At 43.1% G+C, this 22,417-nt stretch overlaps 1 protein-coding gene and 1 long non-coding RNA gene across 2 annotated transcripts in view; one reads left to right on the forward strand and one right to left on the reverse strand.

Annotated features, from left to right (window-relative positions):
• Positions 1-13,243, reverse strand: part of LOC143443564 (uncharacterized) — a 33,790-nt gene extending 20,547 nt beyond the window's left edge. Inside the window, exons 1-3 of the long non-coding RNA XR_013112680.1 lie at positions 13,163-13,243; positions 10,070-10,139; positions 5,018-5,114 (exon numbers count right to left, since the gene is read on the reverse strand). This is a non-coding gene — a long non-coding RNA (uncharacterized LOC143443564). The remainder of the gene's footprint in view (positions 1-5,017; positions 5,115-10,069; positions 10,140-13,162) is intronic.
• The window catches only part of Bcl2l14 (BCL2 like 14), a 42,398-nt gene continuing 27,414 nt past the window's right edge, over positions 7,434-22,417 (forward strand). The window contains exons 1-2 of the mRNA XM_034512274.2: positions 7,434-7,571; positions 9,951-10,100. The gene's annotated coding sequence lies outside the window, so the exon portion shown is untranslated. The remainder of the gene's footprint in view (positions 7,572-9,950; positions 10,101-22,417) is intronic.

Raw genomic sequence — 22,417 nt, forward strand, 5'->3', positions numbered from 1 at the left:
GTCTCTAAATAAATAGAAATAAGCAAACAAATGGAAAAATGAACGGCCCGTAAGAGCTAGAACTGTAACTTTACAGCCCAGTCTCACTCAGCTAACGGCCTTGTTTACTTGTAACGGGGTCTTCCTATGTAGTCCAGACTAGGCTCATTCGTACTATCCTGCTGCCTCCAGCTTCCGAGTGCCGGAATTTCAGGTGTACCCAGCAAGGGAGCTTTTAAGGCTACCAATGCCCAAACTATACTCTGAAACCATTAAACCGGGCTCTCTGGGAAGCCGGAGTCAGCAAGTACCCGTTCCACTGCAATGCTAAGTCCGGAGGCACTGGTCTAGAAAGAACGGTTTACAGTACTCTCGGAGGACAGGCGCTCCGAAGCGACCTGCACTCCTTGAATGAACAGCCCCCTGAGAAAAAGCACAGGCAAGCCACTGCCAGCAGCTTCTTCCTGCTACAGATTCTCCCCCCACCAGCTCTCTGCCCTGAGATCATCAAAGTGTGGTCTCCAGGCCAGCTGCAGCATCCGCATCAGAAACTTCGGGAGCCGGGCCCAGCCACTAATGCGTACCCAGGGCTGGCAGCCACAGCAGCCGCCTGAGCCCCGTCACTGCTGGGCATCCGGGTGCCGTGGTCCCTGGCCTACAATCAAAGTGGCAGAGAGCCAACACTCACTTGTTTCTTGTGGTACCAAGAAAGGGCTCTGGGGATGGAAGCGTGGGGTTTGGGTTCTCTCCTCTTCAGAGTAAATTTGCTAAATAGACCAGAAGATTCAGGATGTGGAGAAGCTCGGGTGTGCCTACACAAGTTTCCTTCGGAGGGATGGATAAGACTAAGTGTTCCAGGGCTCTTCCCCAAAGGAACTATTGGTACATAGCCTTGTCTAACCCCTCCTTCAAAAACTCCAGACTGTCCCTGGAAGGAAAATAGTCAATAAATGAGACAAGTACAGAAGGAAATAAGCTTCCTGAGCAGAAATGGAAAGTGCCTTTCTCCCTAAGACATAGGTGGAAACAGGATCCACACAAGTGACCTGCCAACTCTGGAGCCCGGAGTTTGAGCCTGGAATGTCAGCGCTTTCTTGTGCTGGACTCCTGATTGTCCACTCGTAGAGGATTGTCTGCTACACAAGTAGACAGCACGAGTTCTTTGGGGGGTTTCCTACTTACTTTCACCTCTACTGTTCTGCACCAAAGTTCAGGACCTGAGGAGTTTTTATTATGTGCTCATGCACACGTGCCCACACACACACACAAACACACACACACACACACACACACACACACACACACACACACACACACACCTCTGCTTTGGTAAATAAAAATCCCCAAGGACAAGAAAATTAGATTTGACAGCGTGTGTATAGTGCCACCTGGTGACCATAACTGAACAGCACAGTTTCCTTCCTTGTCCTGTTTATGAAAGGCTCCAGACAAGTACAAATAGCTCTCTTCTCCCGCGTGGTCTACTGTCTCCTGAGAACTCAACCACTTTGAGACAACAACTAAAAAAAAATCCTTTTCTTTCCACAAAGAAAAATCCTTGTCTTTTCACAAGCACAAATATATAAGCAAATATATAAGCACTTTGTTCAAATCAACAAGTATTTAACATTTTCTGAATCCATGGTTCTCTAATTGACAAATGGCAGCAGGAAAGAACTTTCTGCCCTGTAAATCATGGCGGATGGTGCCCCCTCCCTCACCATGAGTCCTCCAGTCCTCATGAACAGAAGGCTTAGAGCGCCCTTGACACTCATCCCAGGTTCCATAGCCATGAAACACAGTGGTGGTGAGCAGCTGTGGTACCTAGCAGGACACCCTGATGCTGGCCAAAAATGAGATTTGTCCTTGAGGTCCAGTGTGACCTTGGGTGAGTTGCTTTCTGGGCTCCATGTTCCAGGCTTATTAACAACTCTGATCTATTGTCCTCATAAACTCCACTTTTTCAAAACATGTTGCCTGTCAATATTCATCTCTAAAGCAGTAACTTGTGAATTCGGTTTCACAACCAAATTTACAAATGTCAGACAACTCAGAAAGTCATATGTCCAGCAAAAACAATCCTTCTGGAATTAAGATGACATCATAAGAGTGTCAGATGAAAGAAGATGAAGAGAAGCTCTCTCCAGCAAGACTGCCCCAAAAGAATGGCCAAACTTCTCCACGGGAGAGGAAGATAGAGCCTTGGAAGATTATAAAGCAAGCAAATTGGTATCTGGGGGGCAAAACTGAGGGTGTGTGGTGTAGAGGCACCTTCTTTGCTTGAGGTCCTAAACTGTTCAGTAGTTGAAGTGATCAAGTCAGTTCAGTCAGCCAACAGGGAGGGAGAGAGGCTTGAGAAGAAAAAGACAATTGGGCATCATCATAACATGACTCCAGCCAGTGCTGAAGCTGAAGCAGGTTTATTTTTTTCAGTCTGCTTTTTATATCAGTCTAGGCACATACAAAGAGAATGGTCAGTCCTGAGGCATAAACAGAGTAGTTAAGGAACAAACAAGGCATAAACAGAGGTTCATGGTTACTGTATTCAGTAACCCATCATCTTAATAAGACCCACCAAGATACAAAGAACACATCCGTCGGCTGTATTCATCTTGAGCCTACTTCCTGTCCTAGCCCAATGTCCAATTCCTGCCAAATTCCTAGAGCGGCCCCCAAAGCTCTCCACACTGAAGGAAGATTCAGAACGCTGCTGATGCCGTGCTCAATGTGTGTAAAGGAATTATTTCATAATTATACTATAAACAGAAGAAGCCATTTATACATCACTATCAGGAGAGAAAAGCTCTCTAAACATCATTCAAACTGAAAAATAATGACACCAGATGATTGTGGTAGGATATATATATATATATATTATACATTATACATAATATAGATTTGATAAATGATATAAATAGAGGCAGAGACAGAAATAGATAAATACAGATATATTATATAGATAGAAATGGTATAAATTAGATGATATAGATAAGGACATATAGAGATAGATATAAATAGATATATAATACATAGTAAATAGAGATGATATAGATATGTATGTATAAGACCTAGAAGGTCCACTAGGACCACCACAGGACCGATAAACACATGAACTCACAGAACTGAGGCAGCATGCACGGGGCCTGCATGGGTCTGCACTAGATGGGGCCATAGAGCAGAAGGGAGTGGACACAGGAACCCAGCCTTAACCAGCATTTATCTCCAATTAATAACACTTGCTAATATAAATTTGTTTTTCTCCAAGAGAGTCTCGCCGGAGAAAACAAACCGCTCTTGGGAGTTAGAGAACTCAGCAGCGTGTCTGGAGGTTCTAATGTCCTGTCAGGGCCTTTTCTTTCCTTTAAAATTTATATTTTTCCTTTTTAATCTTTAAATTGTTTCTCTCTTTCCTTCCCTACTCCCCACCACTGCCCTGCAGGTCCTTTGTGTATATATTGTGGCTTTTAGTTTAGTGTTTTTATAGGGTCCCTGAGTGGGAACAAGTGGGTCTCTGTATCAGTTTCTTGTGGCTTTTCTTGAGCATGTTTCCCCCCTGTTTGGTTGGTTGGTCCTCTTCTGATGTGTTTGTTTTTGTTTCATCTTATTAAATTTTGTTTTATTTTATTACTATCCCTTGGAGGCCTGTCTATTTTCTAACGAGAGACAGAAGGAAGGTGGATCTGCATGGGATGGCGTGGAGGAGTGAAGGGAGGAAAAACCACAGTCAGGATATAATGTATGAAAAAAGCATTCTACTTTCAATAAAAGGAAAAAGGGGTGGGTCGGGCAAGAGACTTGTACAGGACATTAAGAGAGGAAAAACAAATGATTTCACAAAGGCCCTTAAACATATGAAATTCACTCATAATAAAAGAAATGCAAGTCAAAGGGGGGAAATAGAACTCGTTCCCAGGAGATCGAAGAGCTTGGGAAATCCACAAGGGGAGTAATGGAACATCTGGGGATGGGGACAGGAGACAAGCCCACAGCCCTCACAAGAATAAAATCCTGGTGTGGGCTTTGCTCAGACACTGATTTTATTTAGCAGGACAGGTTATCAGTAGAGAGGAGTGTGTCCAGGTACCATCTTGAGAGGGAATCTATTGTTTAAATGAAGCTACAGTCACCAGTCCAGAAGTCTGGATTCCGCCTGTCACAGGCTCAGGAGGGCTGGAGAACAGCTGTGAAAAGCAGGGGAACCAGGCACCTATAAAGCTAAAAGTTCAGGTAGAAGATGCTTAGTCCAGGTAGTGAAGCACACAGGGAAAGGTAGAATGAGACTGGGTACCTGGAGAGAAACCTCGCCAATTGAGAGTAACTCTAGAGTTTGATGCCCTTGAGCCTGAGGTCAGCAGGTGGATGCAGAGCCATGTGCCTGTTCTGAGGTCCTCTGCTATAGTCTGAGAATTCCAAAGCTCCTGTGGGTAGTGTGATGTCCACAGCTGCGTCCTTCCTGCAGCGTGACTGAAGATTAGTGGATACTGCTGTGGTCACTTCCCCGCCCCCAACTAACAGCCTTCCTGAGAGATACTCCCCAACTAGAACATTAGCCACCCCAGGGGTACAAACTAGGCAATATCAGGAAGAATATGAATATGAGGAACCCCGCCCAGCCCACAGACTGCAAATCTAGGTGTGGCCAGCAGAGTCCCCTGGTGCACAAAAGGAAGGCACTCTGAGCATCTCCAGAAAACACCAGACACCTAATACAGGGCTGTCCAACAACAGCATACGCCATAGAAAGCTTAGAGTTCACAACTTCCACTAGCCCTGGACCCTGCACATAACTGGAAGCCACCAATATCCAAGACTCGTAAAGAAATGTCCCCAACACTTCACTGCCTTCCTTCTTTCTCTTCCGCCCTTAGGGTTTCTCTTGTTTTCTTCTTACTATGCGGCTAGTACTATTTTCACTGTATAATCTCTTTTAGCTTTTGTGTTTTACTTTATTGCCTGTATTTTAGGTACTTTTCTATTGCTGTGATGAGACACCATGACCAAGGCAACTTATACCAGTAAGAGTTTATTGGGGGCTTACCAATCCAGTGGATTAGTCCATGACCATCATAGCAGGGAGCGTGACACCAGACAGGCAAGCACAGTGCTGAAGCAGTAGCTAGGAACTCTTGTCTGATCTGCAAACACAAGTGACAGAGAAGGAACTAACTGGCCATGTCATGGACAAAGCTCACCCCCCAGTGACACACCTTCTCCAACAAGGCCACACCTACTAATTTTTCCCAAACATTTCTACCAGCTAGGAGCCATGTATTCAAATCCACAAGTCTATGAGGTCCATTCTCAATCAGACCACTACAATCCTCCACACAGTCAGCTAGTTTTGTTTACATATCTTTTCATTATCGAGTAATTCTATTTATTTATCTTCTTGTGAAATCCCCAGTGTTGTAGTTAAAACAAAAACAACTCTATTTTACTTTAATAATATTTTGACTTTATAGTATTTTTAAAGATATTATGCTTTCATTTTTAACCCCTCTTTTTACAAGTTCTAATTTTAAAAAAAAAAATTTTCCTCATGATTGGGAAATCCTTTTTAGTTTTGCTTTCTAATCTTGTGTTCTCCCTTCCTCTTCGTTTTTCTTTTCTCATCATTGGAAAGTCCTTTTTAGTTTCGTATTTAATCTCTTGTCCTTTCTTCCTCTTTGTTTTTCTCCACTCCTCTTCTTCTTTTCCCTTTCATTTATCCAACAGTACTTCTCTGTCTCTCTCCATTTCCCTGCCCTTTCCATCTATCTTAATTTAATATCCCCTACATTTACCTTAAACGGTCTTTAACACCGCAGACATTCTACCTTGTTTTTGCCATGTTCTGCTTATAGGAACAGATGATAGATCAGCAACCACTAATTGTTTCTGATTATTTCCAGAACAATTTGGAGCTGTTGCTACTATCACAGTTTGAGTAGTACTGAGGATCCAGCCCTCAAGCGTGGCTGGATCTGACCACTAAGAAGATACTCAGATAAAACTGGAGAGATATCCAAATAAGGAGATGTTCATACAGAAACATAAGAAACACCAAAAAAAAGTAGGGCAACATGGCCCTTTAAAAGACCAATTCCTTGGCTACAGATTCAAGGACACTGAAGTCAGTAAAATGTCTGATGAATGTGACGCTAAGCGTTGTCAGCTTGGCAGAATCTAGACTTAGTTGGGAGTCGGACCTTAAGGCAGACTTATAAGGGATTGTCTAATCTAAGGTTAGACTCTATGTGAGGGATTGTCTAGTCTAAGGTTTGACTCTATGTGAGGGACTGTCTAGTCTAAGGTTTGACTCTATGTGAGGGACTGTCTAGTCTGAGGTTAGCCTCTGTATGTCTGAAAGAGATTTTCTTTCTTACATCAACTGATTTGGAAAGAGCCTTTTTAATTGTGGATAGGACAAATACTAGACTGCATAATATGGAAAGGTGAACAGAGCCCTGGCATATGGGTGTTCGTTTTTTACTGATTATAGATTCAATATGAGCATCTGCTTCAAGTGCCCGTTGCTTTGACTTCCAAGCAAGCACATGGATGAAGTAAGGAAGCCGGCAGAGGAACACTAACAACATAGAAGAGAAAGTTGTCAAAATGGATGAGACATCAGAAATGTGAACGGCAAAGGTCAGCAAAATGGAAAGGAAATCCAGTAACAGAATTCAAATTTTGTAAAAAGAAAGATGTTGGGGAGAAAAAAAGTGAAATCAACAAGATAAAAGACATCCTGATCACCGTCATCAGTAGAGTTGGCAGAGCAAGAGAGTGACCAACAGGGAGGACACACAAGGTCCAGCGACAGTCTTAGGAACAGAATCCACAGGCTTTTAAAATGGAGCTGAGATATTGATAAATCAGTAACATAGATAGTCTACTAAATGAAATTAGAACAGTGATTCCTTATTCTCCGCATCTTAGCCATTGTGGGTTTCTATGCTAACCACCATCTATAGCCAAAAGCAGCTTCTTTGGTGAGGGTTGCTGATGCCCTGATTTGTGGGTACGCCAATAAGTCTTTAGGCGTCTGTTTAATGCTATGTCTATTTAGGTGAGGAACAGTAGGAGGTTCTTGCCTAGGGCCTATGACCTCTAGCTACAGGTTCTGAGCCCTATAATGGTCCCAGGTATGAATTTCAACTTATAGATTAGGCCTCAAATCCAATTAGAAAGTGGTGGGTTATTCCTATGACACTCAAATCACTGAGAGCAGTTTTGACTGCCCTATCTGAAGTGGGTGTCCAGTTCCCACTTCTCTGCATTGACGGAAAAAAAAAAAAAAAAAAAAAAAGATGTGACGACTTGTCACTGCCTGGTGTATAGTAGTCCCTCAAAAAAGACTGTAGTGTGTTTTAAATGTAATATGGGGGAGGGGTGCTCAGACTCCTTGCAGACATTTAAGGGAATACAAGCATTCCAATGCAGAACCCAGAAAATATTTTCCCATGGAAACACTGTGTTCTACCCAACTGTTACAGTCTTTAAGATTCTAAGGGTTTCACACTTTAGCTTAATCCTACTAGTTAAATGGTCTTTCCTGGCCTAACCTGACAAAACTAACCACCATGAAGAACATCGGCACAAGGGAAAATGTGAGTTCTAAACAAGCCACTTAGAATGTAGTTTTAGAATACAATCCACCCTTAAACTTAGTATTTCCTAGACATTTGTGCTATAAGGGACAATGGAAACTTTACCAGGTTTCCTGAGCAAAACCATAAGGAAAGAGACCAAGATGGTCAAAAGACATTTAGGCCAAGGGTGGGAAGGAAATGATGTTGTAAAGAGAACCAACAATGTAGACTTGAGGTGAGGTACCCTCTAGGGGGTCATCATTCACACCCTAGTATGGAGAGGCTGAGAGGAAGCTTCCAAGAGCTTCAGACCAAGGAAACACCCCATCCCAAAAGGAATGCCGATGGGCTGAAAAATAACCTTTTAACCAGAAACTTAAGAGTGGGCCCTGTGTCTGTAGAGTGGTCTTAATCATGGCTTCAACCAAATGTTAACCTAAACGATTCAGGGAGAAAAAAAAAAATGTATCTGTGCTGAAAATGGACAGAATTTTCTTCCTAACATGTCTAAAATGTATTAGTTGCTTTTCGGTCACCCTGACAGGATACATGAAGCAATGAGTGAAGCAGAATTTGTTTATGGTTTCTAAGGTTACTTGGTTACGGTTTCTAAGGCTAGGGTTACTTGGCGTAGTGCTCCTAGGTCAGGAGTAAGATACAGTGTCAGGCCAGGAGAGTGTGTGACAAAGGAAGTTCACCGCAAAGCAGACAGGAAGTAGAGAAAAGGAGACATCAAGGAATCTCCTAAGGATCCACCTCCAGGGACCTTCCTTCAGGTGGCCTAAACATCTAAAGGTTTTAAAATCTCCAAAAGTAGCCTCATCAACTGGGGATCAAGTCCCCCACATGAGCCTTTGGGGGTTGGGGGTTCATATCTAAATAGCAACACCAAACAATCCAGTATAACAACTATTCGTACACCATGTACATTGCATTTAGTGTTATAAGTGATTTAAGAATAACTTAGTACACAGGAGGCCATGTGTCTGTCATTTGCAAATACTTGAACATCCGAGGATTCAGTTATCCAGGAGGGTCCTGAAACCAGTTCCTTGCAGGTACTGATAGCCAGCTGTCCCTCTGGGATGCAAGGAGTAAAAGAGGAGCTGGATCTGAAGTTTGTAAACGTAATGGAATTACAGGGGGAAAAAGCACAAAGACCAAGTGCCTCAAAAAGAGGGGCCCAGGGCTTGTTCTGTGGAAGTGTTCATTATAGATTCTGAACAGCATGATTAACCAAAGCTAAGTTGAGAGGTTTTCGTGAGATGTCCCAGATACTTTTAGATGAAACTATGACTTTGGAGTGTCTTATGGTTTGAATGAGGATGACCCCCATAGACTCATATATTTGAATATTTGGTCTCCAATAGATGGAATTGCTTGGGAAGGATTAGAAGGTGTGGCCTTGTCAGAGGGCAAGCTCAGAGGTTCCAAAATGCCCCAACCATTCCCAGTTAGCTCTGATATCTCTCTCTCTCTCTCTCTCTCTCTCTCTCTCTCTCTCTCTCTCTGCCTTGTGATTGTGTCTCAAGATGTAAGCTCTCAGCTACTACCCCAATGCCATGCCTGCCTGCCTGCCTGCCTGCCTCCCTGCCTGCCTGCCTGCCTGCCTGCCTCCCTGCCTGCCTGCCTGTCGCCATGCTCCCTGGCATAATGGTCATGTACTCTAACCTTCTGGAACCATGACCTCAAATATACATTTTCTTTCATACGTTGCCTTAGTCACAGTATTTCATCACAGCAGTAGAAAACTAACTAAGACAGGGTGTAAATTCAACATGAAGTTGATTTTGGGGGGCCCACCAAGAAGCAGTGAGCAGGAAAGGTTGGGGTAGGGTAGAGGCAATGCATGACATAGAGGCCAAAAGGAGGGGAGTTGGCTTTCATCATGGAGCAGTGCATGTACACTGGAGTAGTGAGAGAATGAGATCTAGGTTCACCTGGACATACCTGGTCCCTTCTCAGCCTCACTGGTTGACACGCGGCCATCCCATTCATCTCCCATGACGATGGCCACATGTAAGCACTAAACGGTCACCAGAATCTTTCGTGATGTTGGAAACCCAGTTCATAAACAAGAAGTCTCAAGGACTTGTCCTGGCTCCCCTCCACTCACTCCTGACGGTGGTCATCGTGCCTTCCACTGTTCACGAAGAGCCCCACTCATTCAATGACTGTCACCGTGAGGAGTTGTCACCACACAGACCAAGTCTGGCCCGCATTCTGTTCTCTGTAGCAGAATGACCTAACTTGGTTCTTCATCCAGGAAATTCATTTCTCCTAAAGCTCTCTTCTGGCAGAAGTGTAAAAAGCAACACCTTCTTTTCACAATGGCCTATGGGCAAAAGTGTGTGCTGAGAAGAATCCTGAGGCAACTCTCGTCTCCTTGCTCTTTAGGCAAACAGGATGAAGGCAGGGACCGAGTCAGTGGACTCTAATGCAGAAGGCCAGTAAGTACTGAAAGATGCATTCCAAACCTACGATGAGACAGTGTGTGGAAGAGTGAACCAGCCTACCTTGAAGGGCCTGTCGACGCTTCTGAAGGAGGTGAGATTTGAAGCTGAGTTGCAAAGACTTTCCCAGAAGCTGTGGAGAGAGAGTCAGGTCCTGAGTAGAACAAGTATGAGGATCTGTGCTTGCTTCTTGCTTCCCTCTTTTTTCTGTTTTTTGTTTTGTTGTTTGTTTTGGGGGATTTTGTTTTGTCTTGGTTTTGGTTTGGGTCTTGTTTTGTTTTTAGGACCAGGGCCTTATAGGTGTTGGACAAGCTCTCTCACTGAGCTGTGTCTCCAGTCCCAGATATTTCAAAGAGGATTTTACTTACTAGCTTCGAAGTAATACAGAAGCTCCAGCTAGTCTTGAACCTAAGCCTCTTGGGTAGCTGGGATTTCAGACCTGTGCCAAGAGGCCCAGCTTCAGTTCTTGTGGGTTTTCCACTGACAAGTAATGGTTGTACATATCTGTGGGCTACAGTACAATGGTTTATTGTTGTTTCCATTTTTAAGACAGGATCTTGTTATATGGCCCAGGCTGGCCTTGAACTTATGATCCTCCTGTCTCTGCTCCTAAACTCTGGGATTATAGACATGCATCATCATGTCAGGCCAAGGTAATGTTTTGATATGTATCTGTAATGTATATTGATTAAATTGGGCTACTTAAAAAGTTAATCACCTCTTTTATTTTGTGTAGTACAAATACTCAAAATCTATAGTCACCTGTTTTGAAATGTACAAGGAATTATTTATTGCAATGAGCCACCAATCTGCACAGTCACCACTTTCATACTGAACAGTTGTGCCTTTAACCAAGTGTCCCTTCCCCCCCAGCTACTGTCTAACGACCAGTCAACTCTAAGCCAGTGGGAAGTGGGTTGGGAAGCATTTCTTTCCCCGTGCTGACTTAGATCACTTAACACAGTGCACACCAAGCTCATCCACGCTATCACAGTTTACGAGATTTCTCCCTTTTTTGAGACTGAGTGCTGGATATGTATCACAATTTCTCTGTCCATTCAACTCCCAGCGGATAATTAGCGTGATTCGTACTTCCTGGCTACTGTGGAATGTATGGAAATGACCATGAGTGCAGTATGTCTTGTGTGAAGCTGGCCATCGAAAGGAGTGTCTGGGCAGAGCTAGGGGAGCTACCAAAGGGGATCACGGACCCACACTCTCCCTGTGACTCTAATGTAGCATGGATCACCATTCCAGTCTCTTTGTGCCCCTGACGATCTTCTAAGGCTGGTGATGGCAGTACCACATGAGGCTGGTGAGGGTGATAGCACAGCCCCTCATCAGCAGCACCACCACCACCTGCAATTACAGCAGCTGCTACTGTGAGCCATACTCCTCTGGGAGTGCCTCACCTACTCATGCGTCCATTTTATAGATGTAAACCAGGGCGTCAAAGGAGGTTAAAGAGGGAAGCAAAGGCAGAAGAGATTTGCTAATCAGAAAATACAGGTAAATTAGAAGCTAAGCAAGTAATTCCATCAAGAGGAAAGAGGACTGGGTGCTGTGTGTGTGTGAGTGTGTGTGTGTGTGTGTGTGTGTGTGTGAGAGAGAGAGAGAGAGAGAGAGAGAGAGAGAGAGAGAGAGAGAGAGAGAGAGAAGGGGCAACTGTGAAATGAGGAGAAGTAACTTTTTAGATAGTTTTCTGTTAGCTCTGTTAACTACCCAAGTTGCTATAGGTGAATTTAGGTTGGTGCTGAGAGTCTGGTCATGCGTTAAGTTACAAACGATTGGTTGCTAGGGGCAATCTCTAGTAACAAGAGGGCTGTCACCAGGGAGTCATCTACAGTCATAAACCTTTCCCAAAAGACAGCAGAAGTCCCAAGGCTGGAAGTGACTGCATTCTTGCAAACAGTTTCCAAACAGCATTCTTTGTCTGGAAGGTAAAGACTAAGAAATCTGTGTCCTCGATGTAAACCTCACTATCTACCAAAACAATTGCACGGGCTCTGAGAAGTTACAGGTTCCGAGAAGTTCTGCGCTCTCTTGGCCTAACTGCAACCATCTCACTCTTCGTTTCCTCCCAAGTTTGCAGCACAGGTAAGTTAACCAACTTGTCCAGGCTCCTAGAGCTGGTCTAAAGAGAAAGCTGAATTTGAATTCGGGCAGTCTGGCTACCTGCTTTATTCTACAATAAAAAAAGACACAAGAGTCAGTTTGGGAAACAGGCCTTTTGACTCCTGCCTGTAATCCCAGAGGCTGAAGCAACAAGACTGCAGTGAGTTCTAGATCAGTCTGAGCCTCCCCAGCAAGTACCAGGCTAGCCTGGGCTACATAGAAAGACCTGGTCTGAAAAAAATAAGAATCAAGCCAGATCTGTAACTTGCTGGTAAAATGCTTACCTCCTTGCACAAGGCCCTGGATTCGACATAATTCTATAAAGTTGTAAGAACCGGGCTGAACACACTTTTACAGGTGTGGTTTTCCCTCCAAGGGTACTGCATGCCTTGATGTCTTTTGCACTCCTATTAACTCATCTTAAAACAGTATCACTTTCTTTAATTTTTAAATTACACCTGTTTACTGTGTATGGGGGCTCTCAACACAGTAGCATGTGTGTGGAGGTCAAAGGAAGTTTCTGAAACACCAGCTTTGTACCCGACACCTGCCAAGCACTTCCAATGAAAATCTTGGTCATTTGGTCTTTACACACAGTCAGATCTTTCTGTCTTCTCTTAATAGACTAGGAAATCAAGGCTGATATGGTAAAGGAAACTGTTCATAAGCTATTTAGGGAACTAGAAGTATGGCTCGGGGGCCATAGTGCTCGCTTCGCTGTGCAACCATGAGTCTGTACAGACTTCAGTTTGGATGCCCAGAAAAAGCTAGGTGTGGTGGACCACTTCTGTAACCCAGTGCAGGGGACAGAAGCAGGCAGAACTCGGGGGCTTGCTGGATAGCCAACTGAAGCAGCATGCCCCAGGCTTAATGAGAGACTGCCTCAAAAATAATAAGGTGGGAAAACAATGAGGAAGAGAGAGAAGAGAGAGGGAGAGAGGGAGAGAGGGAGAGGGGGAGAGGGATGGGAAAGGAGATGGAGAGAGGAAGAGCATCCAGTTGGGAAATGACAGACCCGAGGCTCACATCTAGAACTCTCACCTGACTCCGTGGTCCATATCCCTCCTCAACCTCCTCTTCCCATCGTCTGTGAACTCGTCACTACCCAAGTCAACCCTAAAAAAATGTCAAACAGATTCAAGGACAGAGCTCAAAGGTGAATTCCATCCCTCCCACTGTACATTTGCTGGTTACTCACAGTCAGATATGAGGTATTTTTCACAGAATGTTGGAGGCCTGAAATGTTGGACACATTGCCCACACTCAGACACCTAAGCCAGAGCAAGCCGGAAGGGCTGAGTTTCTCGTTCCATCCACACACACTTTACACTTTGGGTAGCAATGAGAAGCCACCCAAGGAATTTTGCATCTATAACTGTTTTATAATTGTTCAACTCATCCCCATGCACATCCTGAGGCCTTTGACCCCTAGTTATGGAACACGTGATTCAAATGTTCTTCATTAACTTTGGGGTTTTGTTCTTTGGGTGGTGTAAGAACTGAACTCGGTGCGTCAGACATGCAAGACAGGCACTCTGCTGCTGAGACAGTTCCAGCCCTCCTCACAGAGGCTTTCAGAACACACGAAACTAACTCATCCTCCATGTAACTATCCCCTAATAACTCAGGTTTTTTTTTAGGGCATTCCCAAAAGTCTGAGGCTTCTGAACTTCAAACTCCCCAAGAGCGTGAAGGTCAACCCGTTCCTCCAACACCCCTCAGCAGTGACCAGTTCTTAGTTTTTTTCCTATGGCTGCAACAAAGGCAGCATGACCAAAAGCAGCCTAGAGAAGAAAGGGTTAATTTGGTTTACCATGCCCTGAACTGTGAAGAAAGCCAAAGAGAGAATCTGGAGGCAGAAACTAAAGCAAAAATCTGAGAAACTGAAGTTGAAGAAAGAGGCTTTTTGCCTTGTTCCCCACACCTTGCTCAGCTTGCTCTTTCCTGAAACAGAGGAGCACCTCTCCGGCTTGTCACGCGGCTTGTCCACCTCCTCACAGATCAGGAAACAGAAAGCTCCTGTAGGAAATAGAGGCCCAAGGCCCAACCTGAAGCTAAGGATTTCTTAACCTTCGCAAACAGCGCCACCTGCTGGGAACAAAACTTCAAGCACATGAACCACTGGGGACACCAAGTCTCACACTCTCGAGTCTTCATCATATCCTGCATCCAGTCAGAGGCAGACTGAGTAACAGAAATGTCTCCAATGCATCCAAACGTGCCTCAATCAAGTGCATAGTCCAAGATGAAGATACGGAGGGCCCGAAAGCCAAAGAATTTAAACGATTTAACTAAGGGGGGAGGGGTCCGGAGGAAGGCATGAGACTAGGAAGAGGATTAACTATCTGGGAAGAAGTCAGCAGAAGCATGAGGGAGAACGGTAATGGGGGGGAAGACTATGACCACAGTATATTGTACACTCACATGCACATCTAAAAATAAAAATAAATGTATTTGGCTTAACTAACACATTTTTAAAAAGAGCTTATTTCAAATGCCTCCTGTAACATCTAACCGAAACCAATACAATATTCTACCCGGCTCAAAGGAGACCTTCAAACACGAAGCATTTACAGTCAGATAAGGAATGCTGAGATGAATCTACAAACAGGACAAACTGGAAAGGCTGGCTGTTCTCTGCAGGACAATAAAGGAGCACATTCTGCAGGAACCAGTTCTCCTTTACAGGGGAGGTATTATGTTTACCTTACCCTCGGTTTTCTACACATTAACTTGCATGTCTGTAGAATTGTGGACTAATCTAGAGCACGCAAGGGGCAGGCCTCTAGAAACCAGATGGTTTCTAAACTCCCAACTACCTGCTGAGGAGATATCATTAGTCTTTTACCTGTTTCAAACCTTGTAGTATTTTTTTACTCCAGAGTCAAGTGGCAACAATCATGGTTCTAGAAAAGAAGACAAAGAGTTAATAAAAGCCATCTAAATGGTGACAGGAAAGAGGGTCGGGTATGGGCTGTGAAGACAGACAGCCTGGGCTCCCTTCAACCTCAGCTTTGCCACATACGTCACCTTGAGCAATTCTGTGCCTCAGTTTCCTTATCTGTAAACTGGGCATAACTACAAACACTCTCTACACAGCTGAGTTGAAAAAGCAGCAGTGACTCCATAAAACACTAGCTGCTGTAACTACACCTCTCCACAGCCCAAGACTATGAAAACAGGCTTCCATTTATTTCTAAAGTTGATGGCCGATTAGGTGAAGAATTCTCTTTTGATGATCATAAATTCGACAAGATGGGTGTTCATTTTCTCCAAGTTTCTCATTGCCTCTCCTAGAATAGACACTACCTCATTATTAGTCAAGTGTAGACCAACATTTGCCCTCCTGGCTTCCTGTAGAGGAAGAGGTAATATTAGCATCAAGTCCAAGATGTTCTTGATTGTGGAGTCCTCAAAGGAAGTTGGGATAGCTAAATCCACCACAATTCTGTCCAGCCTCTGTGCCAGGACAGCCCTGATAGAAACACAATGTTTCTTGCTCTGGCCTTGCCTCTGACTACACCAACTACACCATCTCTGCACAGTATTTTGTCTCCACCCAAACACAATTCTGGATTTACTGTCAAGTATGGGGTGGGAGGGTTATTTCTCCCACATTCTCTTTCTGGGTTCTTCCATATTAAAAGACATTTAACTAACTGAAGAAAAACTAGTTTAGAGAAACATGCACCAAACAGACTACAGGAGGATCAAGTAATGAAAAACTCTGTGTCTGAGCCAGATTTGTGGATGTACATCAGGAAACAGAAGCAGAAAGATCACAAGTTCAAAGCCATCAGAGCTACACGGCAAGACCTTATCTCAAAAAACTAAAAGGATCTGGGTGTGGTGGCACATACCTTTATCCCAGCACTCTCGAAGCAGATGGATCTGTGTGAGTTCAAAGCCAGCCTGGTCTACAGAGAGAGTTCCAGGCCAGCCAAAGCTACATACACAGAGAAACCCTATATCAAAAACGAAACAAAAACAAAAAAGATAAAATAAGTAAATAAAAGGAAGAAAAGAAGAAAAAGAAAAACGACATAAACCCACAAGAGTCAAGAGCTTACATCACATCTTAACAACAAAAATAAAACTTATCAATTTAGAGGGATGCAGCAAGGCAAAGGAGAAGGTTCTAGAATTTTAAGGGCAGCTGGCAGTGGAAAAGCGTTGAGGTAGGAACAGAGTGTGTGTCAGCAGGTCCTGGCACTGTCCTCCAGTTACCAGTCTAGATCAGGCCCCAGTGAGAACCTTCCTGCCCTTCCTCACAGAGTGGGGAGGGAGAAGAGTCCGCCTGTGCCTGTTTTGTCAACTCAAAATGCCCTATGTCAGAGTGAAGTGCTGTGGGGTGGCATCTTCTAAGCCCTTCAGGAACATCAGTATAAAATATGGAACAAAATCTGAACTAGTTACCAAGATAACAGGAAGAATGAAATCACAACATTGTAACAATATTTGCTGTGGAATGAATGAATGGATGATGGTCATAGCATCTTCATTTTATTATGTGTCCTTTTTAGGTTCTACATGCTTTCTACAGAAATATGTATACTCTTAGGACTGAGAGGAAAGTAGTTTTCATATCAGGTTAATACAAAATGTTTTGAGCCTGGTACTGTGATGTGCCAGCTTCTTGGGTGGGGGGGGGGGAGTGGGGGTAGGAAGGGGCCCCAAGTGTGTCTGTAGACAGACTCTGTCCTTGGTGAGCTCAGGTCCCTGTTTCTTAGTTTCCTTTCCAATACCTTTTGCTTTGTGGAGTTGTTCCTCTTCTGTAACAAAGTCTCACGTAACCCAGCATCCTCAGACTTACTATCTGACCACAGATGGTTTCCTTTCTCCTGATCCTCATGCCTTGACCAACAAATTGCTGGGGTAACAGATGACCACTGGGATTTTTTTTTTTTTTGACAGGGTTTCTCTGTGTAGCCCTGGTTGTCCTGGAACTCACTTTGTAGAGCAGGCTGGCCTCGAACTAACAGAGACCTGCCTGCCTCTGCCTCTCAAGTGATGGGATTAAAGGTGTGTGCCACCACTGCCCTGCCCATTAGGAAGAAAACTCATTCCTAATATTTCTTTAACAGCCTCTCAACTGACCAAACTCCTGCACATTATGTTCGTTTGCTGGTGGGAGTTTACTTTCGGACCCCAAGAGTCAGAATTTCCCATGCTTAGGTCATTTGTGTACCTTGTCTGGATCCATTAACCTAAGAGCTTAAATGACCAGTCTGCCCCCACCCTACCCCAGTTTAATGGGAATAGTCTTAACCCCCCCTTTCACCATTTCCAGTTTCTTCATCTATACTTAACCAGCTGTGCTCAAAGTTTCAGGATCATAAGAGTATAAATGTCTATGTCAATTAAGAATCTGGATGGAGACTAAAACCATATATAACTATTTCTTATTTCATACACATAGGGAGTTTAATACATAGAGTAGTAGCACACTGTATCTAAAATTAAATTTCCTGGCTTTTATGACAGCTGGGGTGAAATTCTTGTTTGTAAGCTTCTCTACTGGTCCCACCTGAAAATGGTGTTTTGGGGTCACTAGAAAAGTAACGAGATTTGACATGAAGCCAAAAGGGCCACGATTTGGATCTCAATCAACTGAGGAGAACCCTAACCCCTCTAAGCCTGTCACCTCCTCTGGGAAACGAATTCTGACCCCTGCCCTCAGCACCGTTAGGTTTACATATGTGAACATACGCTAGAGGCTCCATAGTGTAAACTGGAAGAAGGTGAATAAGAGCTATCAGTTGAGGTGAGTGAGGGCTGAAGGCATCAGCTTCATGGCAAGTAAAATAGGAAACTTTATAAGACAGAGCAGAGGGGTGGGTGGAGCCCAGAATCTATACAGGAGGGAGTGGCAGGTCTGGAGAGAGAAAGCAGACAGAGCTACTGGGCGATGTTCGTGCTCTCTCTCGGTGTATCAGAAAACCATCTCGGCGCTCTCAACTCAATGACAGACGTTTTAGAGAAGCAAGCGGGAGAGAAGAGGAAGGAGGTAGAAGCTGTAAACAGGAGCAGCACAGAGAAGACAACTAAAAAACCTGCTTTCCTCGGCGCTTGCCCAGCATTCGTGGGTCAGCTTCAGATAGTCCGCCATTTTTAAGAGACCCCTGCTGAGCCAGAGGCTTTGGCAGCCCCTGATTCCCTAAGAACCACACTCTCCGGGAACCCAGAATAAGTGTCGTGGGACTGTACAGTGAACCCTGGCCAGCACATTTCCTCTAGACCTTGGGGGAAATGGCTTCCTGTCAGAACTGTACAGTATTCAGCCAGGTGGAAACCTGGTTGGAGCCAGAATCTGCAGGAAAAAAAAAAAAAAAACTGACACAGATCTAAGCAGTATGCCTGACACTGGGAAATACAAGCCAGGGATGCAATGAGCATTCATGCTTGAACTCCTGAAAGATCCACTCAGAGGTGACCAGCATCTGTGATCTGATTCATGGAAGGCCACCCACTCTTGGGACCAGTCACTGTGACCCAAACTCTCAAAAATCCATTCAAGGGCAAAAATGGCATTTGTAACCCAACCCATGAGGAACTGTCCACTTAAGGTAAGATAAGCAGTTGTAACCTAACATCACTAAAGACTACCCCGGGGTGTTTGACATGCATCTGGAAGCCCAGGAGGTAACTAACATCAAGAGAATGAAGACTGGAACCAACAAGCAAACAAGCAGGATTATTGAGGACCAATCTCAGTACCCCAAACACCAGGTTAGCAAAAAAAAAAAAAAAAAAAAAAAGACACCTCAACCCTATTGCAATTTAATCCTTCTTGAATATTTCAAATACCTCCACTAAAATTATAACAGTAATTTTGAAAGAAAATAATAAATTGAACAACAACAATTTCATATAAGTCCTAATGCAAAAATAGAAGAACTATGGACCAGCAAGGCATCATAACTCTCCAAATTTTATTTATTCCACAGCAATGGCATCTGATGAGAGGGAATTAGATGAAATCCCAGTGAAAGGACTCAAAATGAATAAGTGTAAGTGTGATCAAAGAAGTCAAAAAGGACACACACTCATGAGCTAACTCCCACAACAACACGTGCACATACGTGGACTAAGAAAGTCGGGCTAGTAGATTAAGGTAAAAGAAAGAGGAATACTGAAAAGAAATAACTTAAACATAAGAAAGGGAACTTTCAGTAAACCTAATAAACATCTCTGTAGACAGATGCATCAACAGGAAAGACCAAAGGAAAGACATAAAGTTAAGCCTGGAAGACAGCAAGGAAAAGTTAGGGAATTCAGTCAATGGTAAAGAAAAAATAACAAAATATGAACACAGCAGTTGAGATCAATAGGACACTGTGAAAAGACAAAATCTATAAATCAGGCATAGAAAAAAGAATTTCATGCTAAAGGAATAGGAAACAGCAGTAAGAACATAATTTTTAGAAAAAGAAATATCTGATACAAGTATTTAAAAAAAAACTAGACAAGACCATAAAAGAAATTTCCCATATCATAATTTAGTAAAAACACTAAAATACAAAAAGTGTATTGATATGTGAAGAGAGAAACACCAAGTCACAAAGGCAGTTTTGTCAGAATGATGTTAGATTTCTCAACAGCAACTTTAAAAGCCAGGAGACCTTAGAACTATGTATCTAAAGCCCTGACAGACAGCAACTGCAACCCAGAATGGTATCCCACCTAAACTGTCATAATTAAAGGAGAAAGAAAGTTTTGTGATTAAAAACAGATTAAAGAAATAAAAAAAAAACGCATGATCTCAAACTCACAGAGATCTGCCTGCCTCTACCTCCAGAGCACTGAGACTGAGGGTGTGTGTCATCACTGCCCAACAGAAAAGGCACTTTAAGCAAACACAACTAGGAAGAGAGCAGATTTTGCTGTTCTAACATCTGCCAGGATAGAGTTCAATGCAACATTAGACAAAGGGGGCCATCAAAGTTTGTAAAAACACTTGCCACACAAGCCAAACAATCTGAGTCTAATTTTTAGAACTGATAAAAAACCTGACGTCATGGGGCACATCTGTAATCCCAACACTCCTACAGTGAGATGGAAGGCGGCGACATGAGAATCATCCAGAAGTTCATAGACCAGCTACTGGAATTTTCCAGAGTGGCAGAAATATCAAGAGTCCCTTGACCCTCAACCTCAGTAGAGGGAGAGGACTAAAAGAAAGAATCAACTCTTGAGAGTTGCTCTCTGACCTCCGGGTGTGCACTGGGGCATGTTCCTATCCCTACTCACACAAAAACACAATCATGATATAATTAATAGTCAAAGTCACATACTGAATAAAGAAACAACCCAGCAAGAAGGAATTCAACTTTAAATATATGTGCACTAACATAGGTGTACCCAATTTCATAAAACACATACTAATAGATGTAAAGACACACGTTAATTCCCACACAGTGATAATGGGTAACTTCAATATATACGTCAATGGACAGAGCTTACTAGTGCACAGGTCATAGTGACAAAATCTAAATAAGAAACCTGAATTTGATGGCATTCTTCCCAGCTTTTGTGGAGCTTTCCCTAGACCAGGCCATATGTTAGGGCACAAAGCAAGTCTTAATGAACAGGAGAAAGTTGAAATACTCTATTGTATTTTATACGGCCTCAATGAAATAAAACTAGAAATTAACCGCAAGAAAGACCATGGAACCTATACAAATTACAGAGCAGTAATTATACAAATTACAAAAATATACAAATTACAAAGCAGTAGCACTTCTGGATGGTAAATGGGTCTTCAAGGAACTCAAGAGTGAAATAAGAAGATCCCTATCATTGAAAGAACATGAGAAGACAACATACTCAAATCTATATACATGTGTTTACACTAAAATACAGAACACCCCCGCCCTACAGATTTCAAATAACAACACAAGTGGGGGGAGGGCTTAGAAAAACAAGAATAAGTCAAATTCTAAATAAGTAGATAGAAATAATTAAGATCGGTACAGAAATTGAGGAACTATAAACTAACAACAACTTGATACAAAGAATCAATGAAACAAAAGACAATATTAGAGAGAGGGGGAGGGAGGGAGGAAGGGAGGGGAGGAAGAGGGAAGATGGAAGAGGGAGAGAGCTCAAAGTAATAAAAGTAGAGATGAAAGGAAAACATTACAACAAATAACAATAAAAAGCAAAAACTCATTGCGAGGATATAATTTAAAAACTAAACTGAAAAATCTAAAAGATATGGATAAACTTCTAAACTCATATGGCATACCAAAATTAAATCAATATGACATAAACTAAACAGATTTCATAACAAACAATGAGATCGAGGCAGTAATAAAATGGAAAAACAAAACAAAAACCTCTTAACTAAAAATATTAACAACCCAAGACCAGATGGATTCACTGCTGAGTTTCGACAGAACCTTAAAGAACTAACGCCAAGCTTCTCAAACTAGTCTGTAACATAGAAAAGGAAAGGATGCTATCAAATTCTTTTTATGAAGCCAGTGTTGTCCTTGTACACACTGATGGCATCACCGTTCCAAGGTGTGGTGGGAAAGGTAGATATGAGGACGAGGACAGCCCAGGCATCTGGAAGAGTCTAGAGCAAGGGGAGAAAGTAGACTAAGCATGGCCAGAGGACTGGACAGGGCCGTGTGAGGTTAGAGATGAGGAAGGAGGGAAAGGAGGAAAAGAGAATGCAGGAAAGGAGGAGAGGGGACAAGAAGGAGAAGACAAGAGAAGAGTGCATGGCCAAAACGGTAGAGTTATAGGGAAATGAGAAGCTGAGGGAGGGAAGTGATGGACTGAAGAAGTTTAGAATAGAGGGTAGGTGTGAGAAGAGCTGAGAGGAGCCACAGGTACTGCGTGAACCTGGAGCCCAGCATGTGCTTTGGTGTGTTCGTAGGTACCACAGAGAGCCATTTGTCCAGTTACTTATGGACTTGACAGCCCTTACAACAAACCACACAAAGACACAACAGCAACGACAAAAGAAACCTATAGACCAATCTCTCTGTTAAACTTAGGTGAAAAAAAAAAATCTCAGTAAAATATTTGCAAACAAAATTTTAAAAATAAATCAATAAAATTGTTCGCATGATCAAGTTGGCCTTATTCCAGAGATGCGGGGATGATTCAACGTAAGCAAGTCCATAGATGTAATGCATCACAAAAGTGGACCCAGGAACAGAGATCACATGATATTCTTGATAGATATAGAAAGGGGTGTTTAGAAAAACCCAACATCCCTTCATGATAAAAGCTCCAGAGTAAAAATAGAGGGGACACATCACAACATAACTAAGGCTCTATATG

The sequence above is a fragment of the Arvicanthis niloticus genome, chromosome 9 (assembly GCF_011762505.2).
Source record: "Arvicanthis niloticus isolate mArvNil1 chromosome 9, mArvNil1.pat.X, whole genome shotgun sequence".
Classification (NCBI taxonomy): Eukaryota; Metazoa; Chordata; class Mammalia; order Rodentia; family Muridae; genus Arvicanthis; species Arvicanthis niloticus.